This window comes from Microtus oregoni, unplaced genomic scaffold (genome assembly GCF_018167655.1).
Source record: "Microtus oregoni isolate MIOR12 unplaced genomic scaffold, Mior012 000034F_ref0000314, whole genome shotgun sequence".
Taxonomy (NCBI): Eukaryota; Metazoa; Chordata; class Mammalia; order Rodentia; family Cricetidae; genus Microtus; species Microtus oregoni.
Window position 1 is genome coordinate 27828989 of NW_024543093.1, and position 23080 is coordinate 27852068.

Sequence of the window (23080 nt, forward strand, 5' to 3'; positions counted from 1 at the left end):
ACCATGTTTCAATGAGTATAAAGGAAACCCCTTGCCCAAAAAAAAGGAAAGAAATGAAGGAAAAGACAAAAAAATGGAAGAAATTGATAAATTTCTTAAAGCCAAGAAAAAATAACCAAACCAGTGAAAGAAATAGTTTACAACTTAAAAATTGAAATAGAGGCAATAAAGAAATCACAAACCTATGGAATTCTGGAAATGGAAAAACTGGGTAAATTAACAGAAACTAAAGATGCAAGCATAACCAATAGAATGCAAGAGATGGAGGAGAGAATCTCAGGCATTGAAGGATATGACACAGGAAATACAAGAAGTTCAGCTCAAAGGCACAAAAAATATATCCAAAAAAATCATAGAAGAAAATTTTCCCAATTTAAAGAAGGAAATGCCTATGAAGATACAAAAAGCTTATAGAACACCCAAGAGACTTACCCCCCCCAAATTCCTTCACCACATACTAATCAGAACATGAAATATACAGCATAAAGAAAGAATATTAACAGCTGAAAAGGAAAAGAACAAGCTAACATATAAAACAAAACCATCAGAATAACATTCAATATCTCAATGGAGACTCTGAAAGTTAGAAGGTCCTGGAAAGATGTTATGCCGACACTAAGAGATGACAGATGCCAGCTAGGACTACTATATCAGCAAAACTTTCAATCATAGATGGAGAAAACAAGATATTCCACGACAAAAACCAGATTTCAACAATAGCTACCCACAAATCCAGTCTTACAGAGATTACTAGAAGGAAAACTCAAGTGAAAAGAAGTTAGCCACACCATAAAAACATAAGCAACAGATAACCTCACAGCAGCAAACCAAAAAGAAAAAAAACACGGAAACACTACATACATCAAATGATCCCCTTTGATGAGTATCTTTCTCTTGAAGTAAATTGGTGCTATGAGGAGCAGATGTGTCTCATTGTCATGAAAAGTCCTAAGTTTTTAAAAGATTTTGAATGCCGTATTCTGTTAGTCTTTGAAAGGTTGGGGAATATCTATCTAATTGAAATATCTCTCTATATATCTAGAAAACCTAACTAACATGACTATAAGCTCGACTATTATAGATGATTATCTATTAACATTTATTTCTTAATTACACACTACATTTTAAAATGAGCTGCACAAACACAATACCTTAATCAAGAGGAGAAATATACACATAACAAAATTGGCCTAAAATTTATATCAATAAACCAAGATACATATCACATGTAAATGTAAATCAACATTTATAAACAATCATTTAAGGAATTTGGGCATAGTTCTCTCCAAACGGCTTCCTTCTGATTTTTAGGCAAAGCAATTTTGAGGTTTGCAGACACCTTTCAGGGGATCTTGGTCCATCAAACCACATTAGTCTAGAAGGAATCTAAAGGTTCTCATCCTCTGTGGAAACAAAAGCAGAACATCTTTTCCAAAGTAACATATCCTTAGACTCAAATTTTAAAGGAAAGATACCTTAAAATATATATGTTGGTTTAACTTAGCAGCCTTTGCAATAAAATATCTCTCTCTACTTAGCTCATTCACAGTCAAAAAATTCAAAGAAAGCACAATAATATATAATCCAGACTCTCTGTGTATATTCCATCTTAATGTGGCTAATTTTTCTTGCTCTATGACTTTCTCTACATTTTAATATTTATTTTATTTTAATTTTAACTTTAATTGATGACTGTTTGTACTCTTTTATATCATAACTTTTTATACTCTTTTTCTTCTCTCTTTCAAGGATATATACATTTATCCAATGCTGTGACCCATTTAGAGATCTTTCCCATCTGAATTTGTTTTTATTGTGTATGTGTATCTGTAATTATTTTTTGACCAAGGGCAATTTCTTTTAGATACTAAGTGGGCATGGCTAGGACAAACTCTATGGTCCTACCTATTGGCTATAAGATATGGGAAGTATTTCTGTATATATTTGTTGCTTTATTGGTTAATGAATAAAGAAACCACATTGAGCCTATAGCAGGGAAGAACAGAAATAGGAGGGGGAAACTAAACTGAATGCTGGGAGAAAGACATCAGAGTCAGAAAGATGCCATGGAGCTGCCAGAAGAGAAAGACGCAAGCTGCCAGCTGGAATATCTCCAGTAGGCCATGAGCCTTGTGGTAAAATACAAAATAATGTTAATGGGTTAAATTAGGATATAAGAGCTAGCCAATAAGAAGCTAGAACTAATAAACCAAGTAGAGATTTAATTAATATAGTTTCTGTGTGATTATTTTGGGTCTGAGCTTCTGAACAATCAAAATGAACTAGCAACCTCCTACAATAATTTGGCACCCAATATGGGACTAGAAGCAAGCAGTGATGCAATTCTTTTAAAAGAAGGCTTCCTGACTCAATGGTAGCAGCAAAGACTGCATGTTTCTTTACAAAACAGCAACACCCCAGTTCACGAGCACAAATGGCTCTAATGTGGTCAGTTTTGGAGAAGGTTCCATAAGGTGCTGAGAAGAAGGTATATTCTTTTGTGTTTGGGTGAATTGTTCCAAAGATATCTGTTAAGTCTATTTGAGTCATAACATTTGTCAGTTCTTTTATCTATCTGATAATTTTCTGTCTGGCAGTCCTGTCCATTGGTGAGAGTGGAGTTTGAAGTCTCCTACTATTAGTGTGTGGGGTTTGATGTGAGATTTAAGTTTTAGTACTGTTTATTTTACATATGGTCGTGCTCTTATGTTTGGGGCATATAACTGAGACATCATATTGATGAATTTTTTCTATGATGAGTATTATCTCCGCTCTTGATTGATTTTAGCTTGAAGTCTATATTGTAGTTACTAGAATAGCTATACCAACTTGTTTTTCTGGTTAATTTGATTGAAAAATCTTTTTCCAACCCTTTATTGTGAGGCAATGTCTGTCTTTGATGTGTTTCTTGTATGTCTAAGAAGGATGGATCCTGTTTTCTCATCCACTTTGTCAGCCTGTGTCTTTTTATAGGTGTACTGAGTCCATTTATATTAGGAGATATTAATGGTTTTTGTCATGCAATATCTTGTTTATGGTAATTGAAATCTTTGCTGGGTATAGAAGTCTAGGCTGGCATCCATGGTCTCTTAGTGTCTACAGTATATCTCTCCAGTAGCTTCTATCGTTCAGAGTTTCTATTAAGAAGTTGGGTATAATTCTGATAGATCTGCCTTCATATGTTACTTGGCCAAAGGAAAACTTTGTGGCTCTTTAATATATTTTCTTGATTCTGTATGCTTAGTGAAACTATTTTTTTGGTCCAGTCTATTTGGTCTTCTGTAAGTTTCTTATACCTTCATAATCATATTCTTTAGGTCAGTAATGTTTGCATCTATGATTTTGGGGGTTGGGGTTACAAGACAAGGTGCCTGTTCTAGAACCAGCTCTGATAGACCAGGCTGGCCTTGAACTCACAGAGATCCACCTGCCTCTGCCTCCCAAGTGCTGGGATTAAAGGTGTGTACCACCACTGTCTGGTCTATGAATTTTTTGATATATTTTCTGTGACTTTGAGCTGGATTTCTCCTCCTTATATCCCTATTATTCTTAGGGTTTTTTCTTGTCATGGTGTCCCAGAAATCCTAGATGTTTTGTGTTAAGGATTTGTTGGATTTAACATTGTCTTTGACTGATGAATCTATTTCCTCTATCATATCCTTCAATTTCTAAGATTATCTCTTCCATCTCTTGCATTCTATTGATTATACTTACATCTGTAGTTCATGTTTATTTCCTCAGATTTTTTATTACTAGAATTCCTTCCATTTGTGTTTCCTTTATTGCCTCTCTTTCAATGTCTAAGTCTTGAACTGTTTGCTTAATCTGTTTAATTGCCTTTTCTTGAACTTCTTAGTTTTCCTTAAGAGATTTATTGATTTCTTACAATTTTTTGTTTGTATTTTCCTCCATTTCTTCAAGGGGAGTTTTTTATTTCCTTTCTAAATGTCTCTATCATCTTTATAAATTTATATATAAGGTCATCTTCTTCTGCTTCTTCTGGGATAGTATGTTCAGATCTTCCCATTGCAAATCCACTATGTTCTGATGTTGCCATATTGCTCTTTAGGTTGATGAATATATTGTTGCATTGGCACCTTCCCATCACTTTCTCCAGTGAGGGCAGGCAGTGTCTTTGTCTTGTGGTCCAATCCTTACAATTGGTGTCTGTGTCTCAGGGATGCTCTCTTGGAAAGATCCTTGCTGTTACTGTCTGTGTCAAAGGGATCATCTGTTCATCTGCTCTCTTGGTCTACTCTGTGCAGTCCCAGTCTATGTCCCAGAGATCTACTTATGTCAAAGAAGAAGGGTGGGTTTGTGGGTAGAGTGGGTTTAGTAAGTCACAGAATCCAATGTGAATGTGTTGGAGCAGCCTGTCTGCAGGAGGCTTGACAGCTAGCAGGCTAGTACAGCTGAGAATTGTGGGGGAGGAACCATGTTTATTGTCCTTGGGCCTAGAGACTGGCTGTCCAGAAGAGGGGCTAGACACGCACCTTTTTGTTTACAATATGCAGTCCCAGCTTGTGTTTCAGAGAGCTATTGTGGTCATGGGAAATAGATCTTTATTCTTTTTAAATTACATCATCTTGGGTATTTTGTCAGAACTGAATGATTTTTTATCTCTCTATTTTTGCTTTTTAATAAACCAAAGAGTAATTCTTATTCTTATAAGAAACATTCATTTAATGTTCAGTTGTGGTGAATTTTGATTTCAGATAGAAAGGACCCCATGCCAGCTAGTACTTTGTTTATTTCACATTGATTTGAATTGGTGTTGGATACCAGCCCAAACAAAACCCCCCTTTTTTTTTATCAGCCTCAAGGCATGGGAAAAATGAAGACAGATTCACACAACAGTATCTGGAGGAAATTTCTGAGTTTATTCAGATTGCAAAATCACCTGCATTTATTTTTTAAACAGCTTTTATATCAGCATAAACTGAGGGAGAAGGTAACAAAAGCTTATTAACATTCTGTTTCCTGGGTAGAGGGAACGACTGAAGTCATGTCTACTTGGTCACATGGGCATAAAACACCTCTTCCCCAGGTGACCTCATAGTTACAATGGAAAGAGCAGAATTACATCATCATATCCTGGCACCTGTTATAATGGTGCCAAGTTTGCTTTACTTCAAAAGAGCCAGGGGATCCCTCCTGTGTAGAAGGTGCAAATTGTTCCTGTTACTCTCTCAGATTCTCTGACATCCAGAAAATATGGAAAATGGGTTTCCATTTTTTGGCCCCTACACTGGCAGATTTGAAAAAGGGAATTGCATAGATATTCTGTCTGTCTCTGTTGTAGACTTTCTTGACTATCAGCCCCCAAGGCATAACACATAGATTAATTATTAATGATGAATGCTTGGCCTTAGCTTAGATTTGTTTCTAGTTAGCTTTTTTTTAAAACTTAAAGTTAACTTATTTCTATTAACCTATGTGCTGCCTCAATGCTTGTTTACCTCGTCTACAACCTGTCCTTCCTGCTTCCCTGATTACTCCATGACTGACCTGCTAATCTCCTGCTGGCTGGTCCCCAACTGACTGACTGACTCCCCTTTTCTCTGCCCACCAGCCCTGCCTATCCTGCCACTGACTAGCTATTAGCCATTCAGTTTTTTATTAGACCAGTCAGGTGCCTAAGGCAGGGAAGGTGAAACAACAATGCATTCTTTACATAGTTAAACAAATGAAGCATAAACAAAGGTAACACATAGTTGCATAGTTAAACAATTATTCTGTAACACAAACAACTGCAACACATCTTTACATAGTTAAAAAAAAATCTATTGCACTGCATGTCTCTTTGTTTTTTTTTCTCTCTCTGTTTCTCTCTCTGTGTCTCTCTCTCTCACACACACAAGGAAAAACAACATAAACACATAGAAAAATAAAAATAAAATAACAGTCACCATTTTGTCTGTAACCCAATAGATTGATTCAATCATGTCATCATACTAACTGCAAGGATTTAGGGAATGTGGAAAAGCACATGGGCATATTATCATTCTATAACTACTGTATCAGGAACAAGACTTTGGGACTCTTAATATACCTCTACCTGTGTTAGTTAACAACTTGACCTTTACTCTAGTCCATATAGTTGCTCTCCAAGATCACATGTTCAAAAGGCTAGGTTCCAGCCTGCGGTGCTATCGGAAAATAGTATAATCTTTTTAAAAAATATTTATTTTTAATTTTTGAATTTAAAATGCAATTCTATAATTTTCCACCTTACTTTTTTCGTGTATCTCTATTCCTTTCATTCTCTCTCTCTCTCTCTCTCTCTCTCAAATGTATGGCCTCTATTTCTTTGATTTTTTAAATTAAGTTGTTAAATTATTTATTGAAACAGGGTCCTGTAGAAGGAAGTTGCCTCATTGGAGGCATGCCCTGAAAATTTTACTGGGGTTCTCATTTTCTCTTACTTTCTTTGCTTTCTGTCATGACTTGAACATCTTCAGCATCTTGAGGTGTCACTGTGATGTGTTCATGTGCTCAACAGTAATGGAGCTAACTTATCATGGGCTGATTCTTTGGAAACAATAAAACAAAATAAACTTAATCCTTCTTTTTGTTTTTAATGTTTTCCTTTATTGAAAACAGACGATTTTCTCATATCCTGATTATAGTTTACCTTTTTCCCACTTCCTACCTCCCTTTCCTTCAGGATCCATTTTCATTCGAAAAGAACAAGCTTGTACGAGACAACAATCACTCATGACAAAATAAAATATCATAAAATGAAACAAACACTATCAAATTCAGACATGGCAGCCCAAGAGGGGGAGATGAACAGTCACAAGTGTCAGAAACCCATTGTTCTCACAATCAGGAGTCCCATAAAAATGCTAACCTAACAGCTATAATATTCATGCAAAGGACCCGTGTGGGCTCTGTGATTTCTGCTTTAGTCTTTGTGAGCTTATATGCATCTTGCTTAGTTGTTTCAGAGGGTCTTCTTCTCCTGGTATCCTCCATTCCCTTTGGTTCTTACACTCTTTGCATCTCCTTCTTTGCAGGTTTTTCTGAATTATGAGGAGAGGGATCTGAATAAAATATCCTATTTAGACTCTTTCTGTATATAAGGTCTGGCCGTGGGTCTCTCCATCTGTTCCCCTCTACTGCCAGAGAAAGCCTTTCTAACGATTACTAAAGCTTCCTCCTTCTTTAATGTTTATTTCAGGTATCTTGTCATAGTGGAAGAAAATGAATACAACATCTGATGAAAGAATTTGTCTGGCTGCATGTGTTTATCTTAATTAAAATGTATTTACCATTATATTCTATTATCACTGTAGCTTGTTTTTGTACAAACCAAGAAATTATGTTTTCCTCTTAGCTTTTTTTCATAGAAACCCTCTTGATAGAAAAATATTTTAGTTCCCTGTTTCTGCTAACGGTTTTCTGAAGCATTATAGACCAAGCATTTACCTCTCTTTCTCTTTCTCTCCCTTCCGTCTCTATCTCTGTGCATCCATTTTTCTCTTGTTCTCTCTTTAATAGAGTGCTTTGATTCTTCTTTTCAGTCACTGCTACTGTTTCTGTTGGCTTTCTGTTAGTCCTCTTGTAAAACATCCTTAAAAATAATATTGAAGATTGGTAGGCATAGAACACTCTCCATTATACCCAGAATGATCATCAATATAAAATGACCTACTTTTCCAGTAAAAATATGAATTCTTAAATGTTAAGTTTTATATTGCTGGTAACATTTGCCAAATTTACCATTAGAATGCATAAATAAATACATTATCTTTCTAATCTGAAAAGTTTCTTTAATTTTCTCATGTATTCTTTCTCTTTTCTCCTGTCTACCCACCAAAGAAATAGCTGAAATTCTAAGGGCTAATAAAAGCTGCAATTAGGAGATCTGAGAGCTGAAAACTAATAATGCCCAGTTTGAAAAATGATCAAGAAAACCATGAGATGGGACAAGGGGCTGAAGTTTGCTCTACTATTAACATTTCCATTAAAAAAGGCTTAGAGTAAACATGAGGATTTTCAATTTTTAGAAAAAAATCATGGCTAAAGTAATAAGAGTTCTAGTACTAATCTTAAATTTTCATTAAAACAACTGCAGTTGAAATATTTTGCTAGAGTTCAAATTAATTCTTTGTATTAATTATTATGCAGTAAGGTCTATTAAACATTTGACCGTAACAAAATGCACATTTTATGGGCATTTAATGATCACTGGATGAACAATCATGTAGTTCTCCATATTTGTTAGATCCTTAAAGTTAGATGAGTTCATGTACTTAGTTGAGCCCAGAGGGTGGTGAGCAGTAATGATGTGTGCAGATTTCAGGCCATGTTACCTAAGAGCTGGGGAGTGACGTGATGCTTTTTATTGACAATGCTGCAGATCTCCAAACTGTAGTTATAGAACTCCTCTTCTTGTATGCTTCTGAGTTACAGTTGGCTTAAATTCATACATGGTTTAAAGGAAGAAGTAAAGCTGTGGTCACTATTATCTGAAGAATTTGTGGTTGGCTGCAAAGAAAGACAGATGAAAGGAGACCTTCAGGTTTTAACTTCTGCTCAGCTTTGCTCTCCCTGCTCATGTATTTGCCCGTTGACTTCTGGGAGAGATGGACAAGTCAATCATGTATGAGTAGAGTCAGCAGCCTTCCACATAATTCTCTTCCAGCAGTTCATGCAATTAAGTGGCCTGTTTTACAAACCCTAGAAGTCCAGACTCATCTGCACATGACACCAGTTGGGATGAGATGATTTGTGGAATCTCTGATATTCCATCCCCACCTTTCAAAAACTCCATTCTTAAGACTTTATCTTATTTTCATCAAGCCTGTATCCTATAATGAACTATTATTCCACAACACAATGTTCTAGCCCGGTACTTAAACCCTGTCTGATACAATAACTCTCTAACTCTACTCTTTCCCTGCCCTGTTAAGACAATCAAAAGAAGATTGTTAGGTTGCAAGACACAAAGCAATTTCTCCCAGTTTTAATGGCTCCCAAGTAATGTATTATTTCTTTGAAAGTGATAAACATGCCATTCAGGGATACATAGATGCATACATACATACATACATACATACATACATACACACACACACATACATACACACACATACGGAGTTATGTGTTACTATAGGGCTTCCTTGTCTAATATAATAAATACAGGCTAACATATTATCTGACCAATATACTGAAAAATTCCAACTTGGGTTCACATTCAGACATTCAAAAGGTTTTTAAATATCATGAAGCAAAATTACCAATTTGTGTTGAGAAAATAAAAACCTCCAGAAATTGTGTGAAATAGACATATTTCACAGTTTTGTAGTATTTGAAAATTAAGTGTAACACATACTTAGCTCACAAATAAGCTTTTTCAAGATGTCCAGAAGACAAGCTACTAGAGGATAAAACCTCCTCTTCTTACCCAGGGCACAGAACACTGTGAGAAATGGACATAGCTCACTCAGAACAAAGTAGAAAACTGAGAAACAGATTCAGAACCAGGAACACTGTAAATACCTCAAAGCTGAGATACTAGGAATTGTAAATCTTCAGCTGGAACATTATCAACTGTCTAGAAACTATGTACCTTGTACACTAACAATCTGGTAAGAAATTAAAAATAAAAAAATATTTGCAAAAACCTAAATAAAAGTTAAATATAGCCTATCAAAATATGTGAAATTTAACAATATATGGTGACATCACTTGAATTCGCAGTACCTGGAAGGTAAAAACAGAATGCTCAGGAGTTTAAGGTCATTTGTCATTACATAGTGGGTTTGAAGCCAGTCTAGACTTTATGAGACCCTCTCATAAAACACACACAAACAAAACTGAAATTGGATTAGAGTAAATTGAAATGGACTGTTTGCAGTCACTCATAATTATTAGAAGCTATGATGCTTTCTGGCCTTGTTGGGTTCTTATAATCTGGGAAAGAACACAGCCTTCTGGGAGCAAAACCTGCCTTGTTGGATTCTAAATTTCCATAGGACAACACATATATGACTTTCCTGGATGACAAAAGAAATTATACAAACTAGGTCTCTCTTCCTCTTTTCAGGGCTCTGAGAACTACCCCAACCCTATTCTCATTTTTTTCAAAGTCTAACACTATCTTGTCTACTTCTACTGATGTATGTTAGCTAGAGTGAAAAGTGGATAAAGCCCTACTGCAAGCAGGTACAAAACGTTACACAGGCAGTTTCTTGTAAAATAGGCTTCACTTTTATGACCCAGTGATCAGAGGACCAAGAGGAATTAAAACTTAAGCTTGCCCAAAGACCTTCTGTAAATATTTACAGCACAATTTAGTCATGATCTCTGGTTTAAATTCTCCAGATAGTGAGTGGGTAAAGAACTCTTCTATTAGTTTACAATGAAATGATAGTTAACAAACACGAATAAGCCGTAGACACATACTATGGGATTAATATCTGGAATGTCTTTGACTATGAGAAAAGAGCCAGACTTTATGAGGTACATGGTGATTTTATTAATTTGGCTTCATAAAAAAACTGAATCGTCAAAACATAGAGAAGGCATCAGATGTTCAGGATTGGGGCTAAGGAAGCAGTGTCTGCAAAGGAAGAGGGCAAATAATTACAGGGGACTGATGATAGAAATGTTTTTGCCTTAAGTCTGGATGAGCTCCTATGCAGTTACCAAACTTAACAGAATTATAAAAAAAGTATTCAAGTAGCTATATAAAATTAAAAAGATAAGTTTTCTTTGTAAAATTAATAATAATTAAAATTCTATTTTTTATTGTAAATAAATTTTTATTTAAGGGATTTGATTCCATTGCTCTCCATCCTGAGTCACATGGTTTCCAGATTTTTTTCACTCTGTCTGATTGTACTCTTTAGCCCTTTAGTTCTCATCTCTCCTTGAATTTAAGCCAGAACACTCATGACTAATTCAGTTTTTCACCGTAACAATTCTGGTGCCTTCTTCAAACCAATTTACTTTAGGAACCAATTTAAACCAGGCCTCTCACTTGTTGACACCCAGTGTGCTTGAAGAGTTCTGCTTACTCATTCCGAACATCATACTAATCATTGTGAAGGCATACCAGGGCCTGAAGTTTAAAAGAAAAGGTGATATATTATTGCTTCAAACATTTAATAAGTCAAAATATTAATATATGGATAATTTGGGATGATTAAACATAATATTATTAATTGTTTTCTCAATGTAAAAAAGGAGATTATGTTACTAGCTGTCCCTGGTCCTCAGCAGAAGTATCAAAGGAACATTTGAGGAGTCCTTTCCTCGTGTGTTCTTTTTTGAAAATGAGCTTAGCACAGTTATGATTCACATATTATCTCTATGTTTGTTATAATTACTCAAAGGTTTATGTGAAACAAAATTCATAGTATTAGGGCTAGAGAGGTTCTCAGCTCTAAGAGGTCAGACTCAGAGTTGCATTGTCAAATATAATGTCAGTAATATTTCATAATCTTTTGAATTGAGTGGTTTTTAGTTATAGATAAAAATATGCAGTAAGCTTAAAAATTGTAACAAGAAGGGGTATTTTTGAGTAAATAATTTCATAAATCAAACTAAATGAATGAATGATTATTCTATAGTACCTACCCCCACCTACTTATGGTTTCATTCACCTGAAGTCAAACTTTTGGAGAATTTTAAGAGAGAAATACCAGAAGTAATTTGGTAAGTTCTCCATTACAGTTCTCCAAGCAAGTAGTGTGATGTAATCTCACTTCAGTTCATTCTGTCCTGTCTTGGATCTGAGTCATTTTCTGTCCAGACTGCCTACCCTCCTATGACACTTAGTAGTCATCTGTAGCCAACTGGTCATGTTACATGCTCCAATAGCCCTTACATTTAAGTAGCCCTATTTACTTAATTTTGTCCCCAAAGCACAGGGGGAAAGATTCTAACCATTTTAATATACCAAAGTGATGTGGGATTCCTCTCTGTGCATCGTTGGTTAATAATGAAACTACCTTGGGCCTATCACAGGGCAGAATAGAGTAAGGTGGACTGCTTGATGTTATGTCGTATAAACTGGGCATGCAGGATCCACAGAAAAATGACTGCTTAACTTACTTAAAAATTCAGTCCCTTGGGGTTCCTGCTTCATGAAAGAGTCTGCCAGGCATTCTGCAGGACACAGATGAAAGTGACTGACTAACTGCCAATATAGGCGGAACTGTCTTTGAAATTTCCTGCTTCATGGAGAAGTCTGCCAGATAGTATGGACTTATAGGCTGATAATGGGTGCCCCAATGTTACAAAGGAACTGTCAAGGCAGTGAGCTATCTCTGTCAATTCTAGAGTTTTTGAAGTTGCTTACAATGCACTTCCTGTTTACTTGAGTAATATTATATGCTTCTGGAGTCATTGATGGAGTTGAAGAATAGGCAGTTATAGGCATAGTTTCTTTAGTTATTATAAAAGATAAATATATATAACTATTGTAACTGTAATTCTTGCTTGTTACCTGTTTTGTTATATGTAATTTTACTATGTTAAAGTTAAACCCTTCCTTTTTATTTAAACAGAAAAGGGAAGGTGATGTGGGATTCCATTCTGTGCACCATTGGTTAATTAATTAGCTGCCTTGAGCCTATCACAGGGCAGAATAGAATAAGGCAGGAATTTTAAGCAGAAATAGAAGAGAAAGTAGGTGGAGTTCGTGAGAAGCCATGTAGCTTCAGGAGGAGACAGATGTCTGGGAACATTACCAATAAACCACAAACCTCATGGTAAAATATAACATGATAGAAATGGGTTAACTTAAAAAAAAAAGAGCTAGCTATCAATATGCTTAAGTGATTGGCTGGGCAGTGTTTCAGTTAATATAGTCTGTTTGATTATTTTGGATCTGGGTGGCTGGAATTAACAAGCAGGCTCAGCCAATACAGAAGAGAGGTAATAAAATCCATTAACTGAAAGGGCAAGAGTGGCTAATGTAGAATGAGAAAACCAAATGTTGATGTTGTTAAGTTATTTGGTTATTACAATGCAGTTAACGTTGTTTATTACCTCCTGTGCCTAATACCTAAGCTTAACTTTCTTGTGTGTATGTATACAAAGGAAAAAAATAATATCATTATAGGGCATAATACTCAGGTTATTCCTTGACACTTTGAAAATGCTTTCCCCAAGGCTAAAAGTTAAGAACTTAAAGGTCTCATGCTAAATTTCAGCTGTAACATAATCACTTGCAAAGATTTTTGCTATATTCTTAGTGGTTAATTTAATTCATCTAACGAATTTCACCATCAAGGACTGTGAAAAATTGCAAGTTTTAATTTCATATTGTGGTGGTTTGAGTAAAAATGACCCCCATAGACTCACAGGGTGTGGCATAATTGGAAGTGCAGCTTTTATGGAGCAGGTGTGTGCCTGTTGGAGAAAGAATGACATAGGGAGTCTGTACTGAAATTTAGAAGCTCAAGTCAGGCTCATCATCACTCTCTCTTCCTGCTGCCTGCCAATCTAGATGGAGAACTCTCAGCTACTTTTCCAGCATCAGGTCTACCTATAAGCTGCTGTGATTCCTGCCATGATAATAACAGACTACACCTCTGAACCTGTAAGCCATCCCCAATTAAATATTTCCTTTATAAGAATTTGTCATAGTTATGATATCTATTCACAGTAATAAAACCTTAACTAAGACAGAAATTGCTACCATTGACTGGGGTATTCCTGTGACAGGCGTAACCATGCTTGTGTCTTAAGGAATGTGGACATTGGGACTATTGGTTAGAAAAGAAATCAAATGCTTAAAGTGGGGATTAAGAGGCCATACTAATAGGAACATGGAAGAGAGCTGTGCTGAGGGTGGTTTCAAATGTGTGTGGGGGCAGCTCAAGAGGTTTCAGAGGAGAAGACTATTTGTAACCTTGGGACTATTCTTGTGATATTTTGGATAAGAACATGGATGCCTTTTGCTCTTTCAGAAATAATTGTTAAGGCTAAATTGAAGAGTCCAGATTTCTCATTGTGTAAAGTTGTGAGGGTAAAGCTTGGATTGTTAGAGACCCCATGATGTTGAAGATGCCAGAGCTTTGGTATACCTGCCTAGTAGAGTTGCTAACAGGGCATGGAAACAGTCCAAGGGAAAGAAGTGTGTTGCAGTCAACAATGATGAAAAGAATTGGAGATTTAAAGATGCTTTTATAGAAGACATGAAGATGCAGAGTTTAGAATTTGCCCTGCTGTACTTTGGTCTTGTTTTACTCCCTTCCCTACATTTTGGAATCGTACTATAAAACCTGTGCCATTTTATGTTGGAAATATGTGATCTGCTTTTAAATTTGATTTTACAAGGGATTGCAGTTAAGAGATTTCCATGAGCCTCAGAAGGGACTATAGACTTTTGACTTTTAAATAGGCTTGAGACTATTATAGACTAAGGGGATTTTTTAAGTTGGACTAAATGCCTTTTGCATTATGATATAACAACAAGCCTATGGGGGTCAGGAAGTGGAATGTGGTGGTTTGAATAAAAATTGCCCCCATAGATTCGTAGGGAGTAGAATTATTAGAAACATTACCTGTTGGAAGAAGTATGTCACAGGATATGAGCTTTGAAGTTCCAGAAGCTCGAGTGAGGCCTCTTTCCTCCTGCTGCCTGCCAATCCAGATCTTAGCTACCTCTTCAGTATCATTCCTGCCTACATGCCATCATGCTTCCCCCATGACAATAATGGACAAAACGCTAAACCGGAAAACCAGCCTTATTAAATGTTTTCCTGTACAAGAGTTGCCATAGTGACCCACTGTCAAGCACTAAACTGAGCTCCTAGAGCTCAGTTGAAGAAAGAGAGCAGGGAATCATGTGAACAAGGGATGGGTCAAGAACATAATGGGGGACAGCTGACCTGAGCTAGTGGAAGCTCACAGACTTTGGCCTGACAGGCAAACTAGACTTTTCGAATGTGGGTGACAGATATGTGGCTTGATCTGTTGGATAGGCCCCTGGCAGTAGCACCAGGACCTATCCCACGTGCATAAACTAGTTTTCTGGAGCCCATTTCTTATGGTGGGATAACTTACTCAGCCTTGATAAAGGACGGGGGAGTGAGGACTTGGTCCTGACTCAAGTTGGCATGCCAGACCTTGCTGACTCCTCAAGGAAGGCCTTAGCTCTCTGAGGAATGCATGGAGGTTGGGAATGGGGAGATTCGGGGTAGGAGAAGGGGAGGGTGGGAGAATTGGAGTTGCTATGGAAAATGAAAAATGAGCTATTTTTAATAAAAAGAAAAGTTGCCATGGTCATGGTGTCTCTTCAAAGAAATAGAATCCCTAACTAACATACTTATTAAAAATATTTCCAATTGATTATAGTTTCTATCTGACATAATTTTTATTTAGTTTTAGTTATGTTTAATCTTGCTATTTTTCATATTAAATTATGGAAAGTCTTTTTAAGGAAATTTTTAAAGAATGACATTTGGTTCTGTTTATTTTTATGATAGCTCACATGTCTCTAAAGAATTTTGTTGTTCTCATTGGCTTCCAGTGTCAGTGATGACTGAGCTGACACGTGATTGAGACATCTGCCTCTTTAGAAACAGACTATTGTATTGGGGAGGGGAGATGGAGGAAAAAATACTAGATATGAATATTTTTCAGAACGGTTTTTATAAACTCATAAACCTAAGAAAATATTTAAATAAACATTTAAAACTGAAAATATGTATGATGATTATTTGTCAGTTTGATGGAATTTAGAATCACAATGGGAACCAATCACTCGGCATGTTTGTGAGACAGTACACAAATTAAAAGAGGTGGGAGATTCATCCTAAATGTGGGTGTGGGATTCATTCCATGGGCTCAGGTGCCAGTCTGTGACTGTATAAGAAGGAGAAAGATGAGCACAGGCATTGCTTGCTGGCTTCTGGATGGTGGATGCGATGTGATCAGTCACTTCTTGCTTGTGTCACCACCACACTTTCCATCATGGACTTCACTCCCTTAAAGTGTAAGCTAGAATAAGTCTTCCTTCTTTTAGAGTCTTTTGTCAGGTGTTCTGTTGTAGTAATAAGGCAACTAAATAGCATAATGTGCAAATAGAGCAAATATTATAAATCCAGCACTCTCTTTGGGAAATATTCATATATCTCGTGCTAGAGGAGATTAGTGAAAACAGACAGGATAATATTCACTGTAGCGCATGCTATACTAGAATTTCACACTTTGTTGAGAATGGCATTTTCTTGACTTTTTAGATCATATGTTGTGAAGAAAGCAGAATGAGTGGAGACACTGTAACATGAAGCTCCAGAGTCAAGCTAACATAAGGTATGGATCATGTTTCCCTGCTTTATAACAAAGATTGGATCCTTTAGAATTATAGTCTCATAAGACCTAGTATTATCCTCAGTGATACAGATGCCATGAGAACTAAGAAAAACTCACATACAAACTTTTCAATTTAGCAGCAAACCTGAATAGACACTATTTGCTCTGCTTCATTTTCTAAAATAAATAAGGGATCTAGAAATAGATATAACATTACTTAGAATCAATGATTTTCTACATTGAATTAAAAGCATATTATGAAAATTTAATAGAAATAAATGCTACTTACCTGAACTATACTAAATAATTAAGAAAAGTTGAGACTTCTATATTTCTATATTTCTGCATGAATGAAGCCAAACATTAAAAAAAAGAAGAAATCTATACAGTTACAAAATGGATCAATCTTTTCGTTCTTACATTTAATAAAAAGAAAAAATAGGTGGATAAAAACATCTTGGTAATAAATGAAACGAACCTAATATGTATATAAACACATGTGTATATTCATAAGTATTTGGAAAAACTGAAAAGACACAATGAAAATATCAATTTCAATTAACTGTAGATCATAGGATGTTGGCATTGTTTTTCCTTATACAATTAGCCTATTTAATAAATTCCATATACAGAACACTCTAACAATATAAGAAGACATTGTATTATCTTATTCATAGGTTTTCAAACAATTTCTAGTTTCATTTCTGTTGCTGTGATAAAACATCTTGATAAGCACCAACATGGTATAATTCAGACTCTCTGTACATTCCATCTTTGCGTGGCTTATTTTTCTTTATTCCTATTATTTTTTTCTACAAGTTTACTTCATCTCTTTAGAGAGTTTGCCTTTTTAAAAAACATTTACTTCTTTTTAGAACTGTCTATATTATTTTGCTTTTCTCCCCCAAGCCTACATACATTTATGCAACACTGTGACCCACTTATAGGTCTTTTTTTGTCTAAATCTGTCTTTATTGTGTATCTGTAATTATTTTCTGACCAGAAGCATCATTTTAATGCTAAGTGGGCTTGACTATAACCAACTCTGCAGCACTGCCTGTTGGCTTTGCCTAGTCCAATATGGTGGCGGCATGTTCACTGCCTCTGAGAGCCATTCTCTCTACCCCAGATCCATAGCCAGGTATCAGTAGATCTGTGTTGCCACTAAGATAGTTGTAGCACTCAGCTCACAAACCCCATGTAAATGCTTTGTCTCCTAAAACAGCCAGAGTTCATGCTGGCAACACAAACTAGGAAGCTGTCTTTTTGAAACCACAAATTTTTGTTTCTTTTCCTTTTCCTTTTTCTGCTACCACTGAGTCACAAAGACCTCTCTTAAAGGAGCTGTGGTACTCCTTCTTGCTGCCAGGAGACAGAGCCCATCTGAAAAAAGAGAAATACGCCCAAACCTCGTTTTGTGTATGTGTGTCTAGAATTCCTTTCCAAGCTTTCTCAGGTTTTATGTGAATATAGTCAGCTAGGGTGGTATGCCAATTTGTTGCCAGAAGGCGATTCATTTGTTCTCGGCTGCTCAGCCCTGAAATAATTATACAGAAACCAAATTATTTGCAATACTGTTTGGCCAATAGCTTAAGTATATTTCTAGCTTGTGCCTACATCTTAAATTAACCAATTTCTATTATTTTATATTTTACTACAAGGCTTGTGGGCTTCTGGTAAGGTTTCCACTGACACGTCATGTCTTCCTCCTGAGGAAGTTAGAAAGTTACTCAGGAATTAACTGTGGAGAGAAAGAAGGTATTATTTTCAAACTTTAGGCTATTAAAGTTATTTTTTTCTTCAGATGATTTTCTTTCTGCTTTAAATCATGACATTGAAATAAAATTTTCTTTTTAGTGTGCTACAAATACACACTTGAAATACAAAGGCAGGTCAACATTGAGATCAAGTAATAACAGACCTCAGGTTTATCACTCAAGCCTGGGGTACAAGTGCAAGAAAGATGAGGAGAGCAGAGTTGGCCTAAGTACTACAACAATCCAGCAGAGTTCACAAGGACAGAAAGAGGCAAAAAATGAGCCAAGCTTGTCAGAGATGATCAAATGATTGACCTTGATCTCTGCATCTCCACAGCAATGAAAGAATAGAGCTGTGAGGCTATAACCAGAAGCAAGGGGGAAATAAAATCTTGATATTGAGCAAAACAATAGAGAAATGTATGAAATCCAAGATGACCAGATATAATGCTAGGAAACACTAAAGGTAAGGTCAGAGTTACAATAGTAAATTATAATGGTAGTGTGGTTATGAATTATGTAAAGTCTCAAAGTCTGTGTTAGACAAATAACCATAAGAAACAAATTAGTCCAATCCAATCACCCTGAAAACTTGATTTTATTCTATCATTCTTGTAGTTTGAACAGACACAGTATAAACATTATATTTGCTTACTAGGATCTCTTTGTTTATAATATTATGCATGCATTATATACATATCTACAGACATAAACATATGATATATATTATATTAACATATGGATTTCTCACATTGAATGGTATTCCTAATGTAAATGTAGACATATTCATTCCCTGATTTTCTGTAGCCATTTCATCATACAAACACATTTTATCTAACACATCAAATGCTTCTTAATTTTTTCTTCACTCTACTTTTAATTCTAATAAGGGTATAATTTAATCAATCATTTTTTCCAATATAATATAATTAGAATTTTTATAAATAAGTCTTTGTGTGCAGTTTCAACTTTAACTGCGAATGGTTAGATTGAAGACCAGATGGTCTCCAGAAAATTATGACAATTTGAATATCCACCAGAGTTTATAAATGGTGACTACATATAAACATATATATATACACACAAGTAGCAATTGCTACATTTTATATACTAAAAATAAAATATTGCATTGACTTTAATTATAAATTATGAGATTAGGTATTATTCAGTTATTTAGATTTATAGTTAATGTGAGAGTTACTTGGAATAATTTAATTTAAAATTTATTGTTAATTTATGTAAATGTTTAATAATTTATTTTAATTAAAGTACCTTATGATCTACCCGTGAATCACAAGAGCCTAATAATGCAGTGGGATAATCAAGGGATGGTTCATTGAAAGTCTTTATAGATATAGTGTGATAGGAATGAGAATACATAATCTTAGATGTGATTAAATATAATAGTTTCTTTAAAAGCTGATATATATACACTGAAAAATACTCTCTAATGACAATTTAAATATTGCTATTTGTTTACATAATTTGTTATATTGTCATCTGCCTTTTGGTTCTAATCCACAAGTATTAACACAAATTATGAACATGTTTTCTTTGATATATATATATATATATATTTATACACACACACACATATATATATATATGGTTCTGTATACTAATATTTCCTGTATACTAATATATTCTGCATACTAATATTTTAGATATATAAGAATATACACTCATGAAAATATTTATAATTAATAAACATTAATATTATGCTCAAATAATTTGCTTTGCTATTATCTTAAAACAAAATTTTGATGCTTCTCAACATCTTTTGCAGCACACAAATCTTAAATGAAACCTCTTTTGGCATATGTGGATTTACTGGTAAACTGGCATGAATAAGATGGTTCTTGGAACCACTATTACTGACCCCATGGTTCTGGACATCTGCTAAAAGTTTAATAGATACTTTAGTCATTTATTGCTATAATAAGAAACCATGAACAAGGCAACTTATAAAAGAAAGAATTTATTTTTGGCTTAAATCTCCAGAGGGTTAAAGCTCATGACCATCGGGGTGAGGAGCATGACAGTAGGCAGGCAGGCAAGTAGGTATAGTGCTAGAGCCTTGGCTGAGAGCATATATCTTGATCCACAAACAGAAAGCACAGAGAGATAATTGGGAGTTGCATAAATCTTTTGAAACTTTAAAGCCCATGCCCAGTGACACTCATGCTCCACAAGGCCACATCTGCTAATCTTTCCCAGATAGTTCCACCAACTGGGGACCAAGCATTCAAACATAGGAACCTATTGGGACAACCACATTTAAATCACCACAGGAGATAATGTTAAATTTACATCCTCCAAACAAGGTAAGACAGTTGACATTTCCTCATTATTGGTTAGGATGCTATGGTTCCTTATATTCTTGAGAGCTTCGAAACCCAGGTACCAAGAAACCATCTAAGCAAAGATGTCTATAAGCAACAAAAGTACAAAGAGTCAGAACCTTTTCCCAAATCTTTTCATAATTAAATAAAATGAAGCTTGGATAGCTATCATAATAACTGTACCATAAAACACATTTTTATTTTCATATGTTTAATAAAATTTAGAGAATTTTTTTATTTTCAACAGGCAATATCATCCAGTAAATTATGTAAATTAAATTTGAGAAAAATATAAATGATGTTCTCAAATGGTTGCTGGAGGAAATTAGGATTTAATCAGATTTTGAAGGTGGATTCTGGAGTGGCAAGTGGGACTTTCCTTAGTGCACAGAACTGTTCGTGTCTAGATAGAGAACAGAGAATTGTGTTATGTGTCTGACTCATTCTGGGCATTAATTTAAGCACAGTAGTTAATTATGCCATTTACAAGCATAACAGACAAGTTTACTTTTCCAAAATAAATAGGATATGTAATGAAATGACACTTGCATTTCTATTATTAATACCAGTAATTAATGGAAAATCTCTCTAAACCCAATCCTTTGCTAATGACCAGTCCCTCACACCTGTCACTCACTCAAAGGAAACCCAGTGGTCTGGGACTGAGGAATGCTATTTTCCACAGCTAATGATTCATGTTCTACATTCTTCCCCTTAGGCACAGAAAAAAAAAACATTATTACTTCAATGTGGGTGTATCTTCCTTTTAAGACCAAAGCAATTAAGATAATCTGTTATGATAAACAATATCTATTCAGATCCTTTGAATACCTCCTGTTCTCTAAGATGAGATGATCAGATCTTCAAAGTCATCCCTGGAATAGCTTTTCTCAGACCTGTAGGCTGAGTGTTGTTCAGGCAGAAAGCCCATCACATCTTGATTTGGCCATGTAAAAGGAGATTGAAGAAGTAACAACTTGCTTCCAAGTATGTGAAAGCTCTTCTTAAATGACACATAGAGTTCACACTCATGTTTCCTTTTCTTGAATTGTAAAGTCAGCACTCAGCCACTGTCTTAGGGTTCTATTGCTGTGATGAGACACCATGAGCATGAATACTGGTATAAAGGGAAGCATTTAATTGGGGTTGATTTATAGTTTCAGAAGTTTAGTCCTTTTATGATCATGGCAGGAAGCATGGCAGCATGCAGGCAGACAGTGCTGGATAGAGAGCTGAGTGCTACACCTGGAACTTCAGGGAGAAGAAACAGAGAGACACTGGGACTTGCCTTGATCTTTTGAACTCCCAAATCCCACCCCTTGGTGACATAGTTTCCCCAACAAGGCCACACCTCCTAAGAGCACTACTTTCTTTGGACCAAGTATTTAAAAACATAAGTTTGTGGGAGCCATTGCTACTCAAACCACCAGAGCCATCAAGCAGACTAACTTTTTCATTTCATAAAATTAATACTTATGGAAGAGGGAGTTATATTTGTCACAATGCCATCTATAATATTAGAAAAAAGAGAGAAAATTTATATCAGTAGAGTGTGTCCTGTGCTATGGATTTTGAGGAGAAATCAATGGCAAAATGGAAGCTGGAAATATACAAATATTTGTGGATTAAAAAGCATGTGCTACCACACTTTGAACTCACAGAGATTTGTCTGCCTCTGTCTCCAAGGCATTGGGATTAAAGGTGTGTACCACCACACCCAACTACTCTCTTTCTTTTTTATTTTAAGGACTTTAACCTTTTCTTTTCAGGCCTGCATATATTTTTAACACATTGTAAATCATTTAGAGGTTTTTTTTCATCTTTGAATCTCTCTTTACTGTATATGTCTCTTTTTCTGACCATGTTAGTCTTTAATTTACTAAGCAGTATGGGTAGGATTAAAGTTGTGGCTTTGATGGCTAGATCCAGCCCATTCCTTAGCTTTCTGAGATTTTAGCCTGATGGCAGAGGTATCTTCCAGAGCCATTTTTATTGGCACAACTCTACAGAGTTTTAAGGTCCCTGTCAGCAAGCAAGCTGCAGCAGTGTGCTCACAAACCACACTCAAATGCTCCATAGTCTACCGCCTGCCTGAAAGAGTCAGAGTTTGCCCTGGCAAGACTGCCCAGAAAGCCAGCATTTTAAAACATCATGACTTTTTTTTCCAGCTATGGCTGAAAACTAAAAAGCATGTGTTCAGCTTTTCATCAATACCGTTTAAGTGTTTCGTGGCAGGACCTCTTAAAAGAGCTGCAGGGTTTTGCAGCTAAAGCTGAGTCAGGAAGCCTCTCTTAAATGAGGGTGCTTGCCTCTAGCAAGCAGAACAGATCTGAGAAATTGCTGCTACCAAGAAACCATGTGAAATGCTCTTATTTTGTCTAGAATTACTTCCCAAGCTGTCTCAGGCTTTATGTAGATGCAGTTATACACATGTTGGGTGCCATTCTGTAACATGAGGGGCTTGCTGGAGATTTCTGGGAAGAAGGAAGCTCTTTCGGCAGTCCTTCCCAGGTCACAGAAGAAGTAGGATGTGACCTGCCTCACTGAAAAAGGTACTGAGCCATGTGGCTAAAATATACTAGAATAATGGGTTGATATATGTTATAAGAGCTAATACAGTTTATTTATATGATGGATTACATTGATAGATTTTCATATGTTGAACCAGCCCTGCATCTCTGGGATGAAGCCTGCTTGATCATA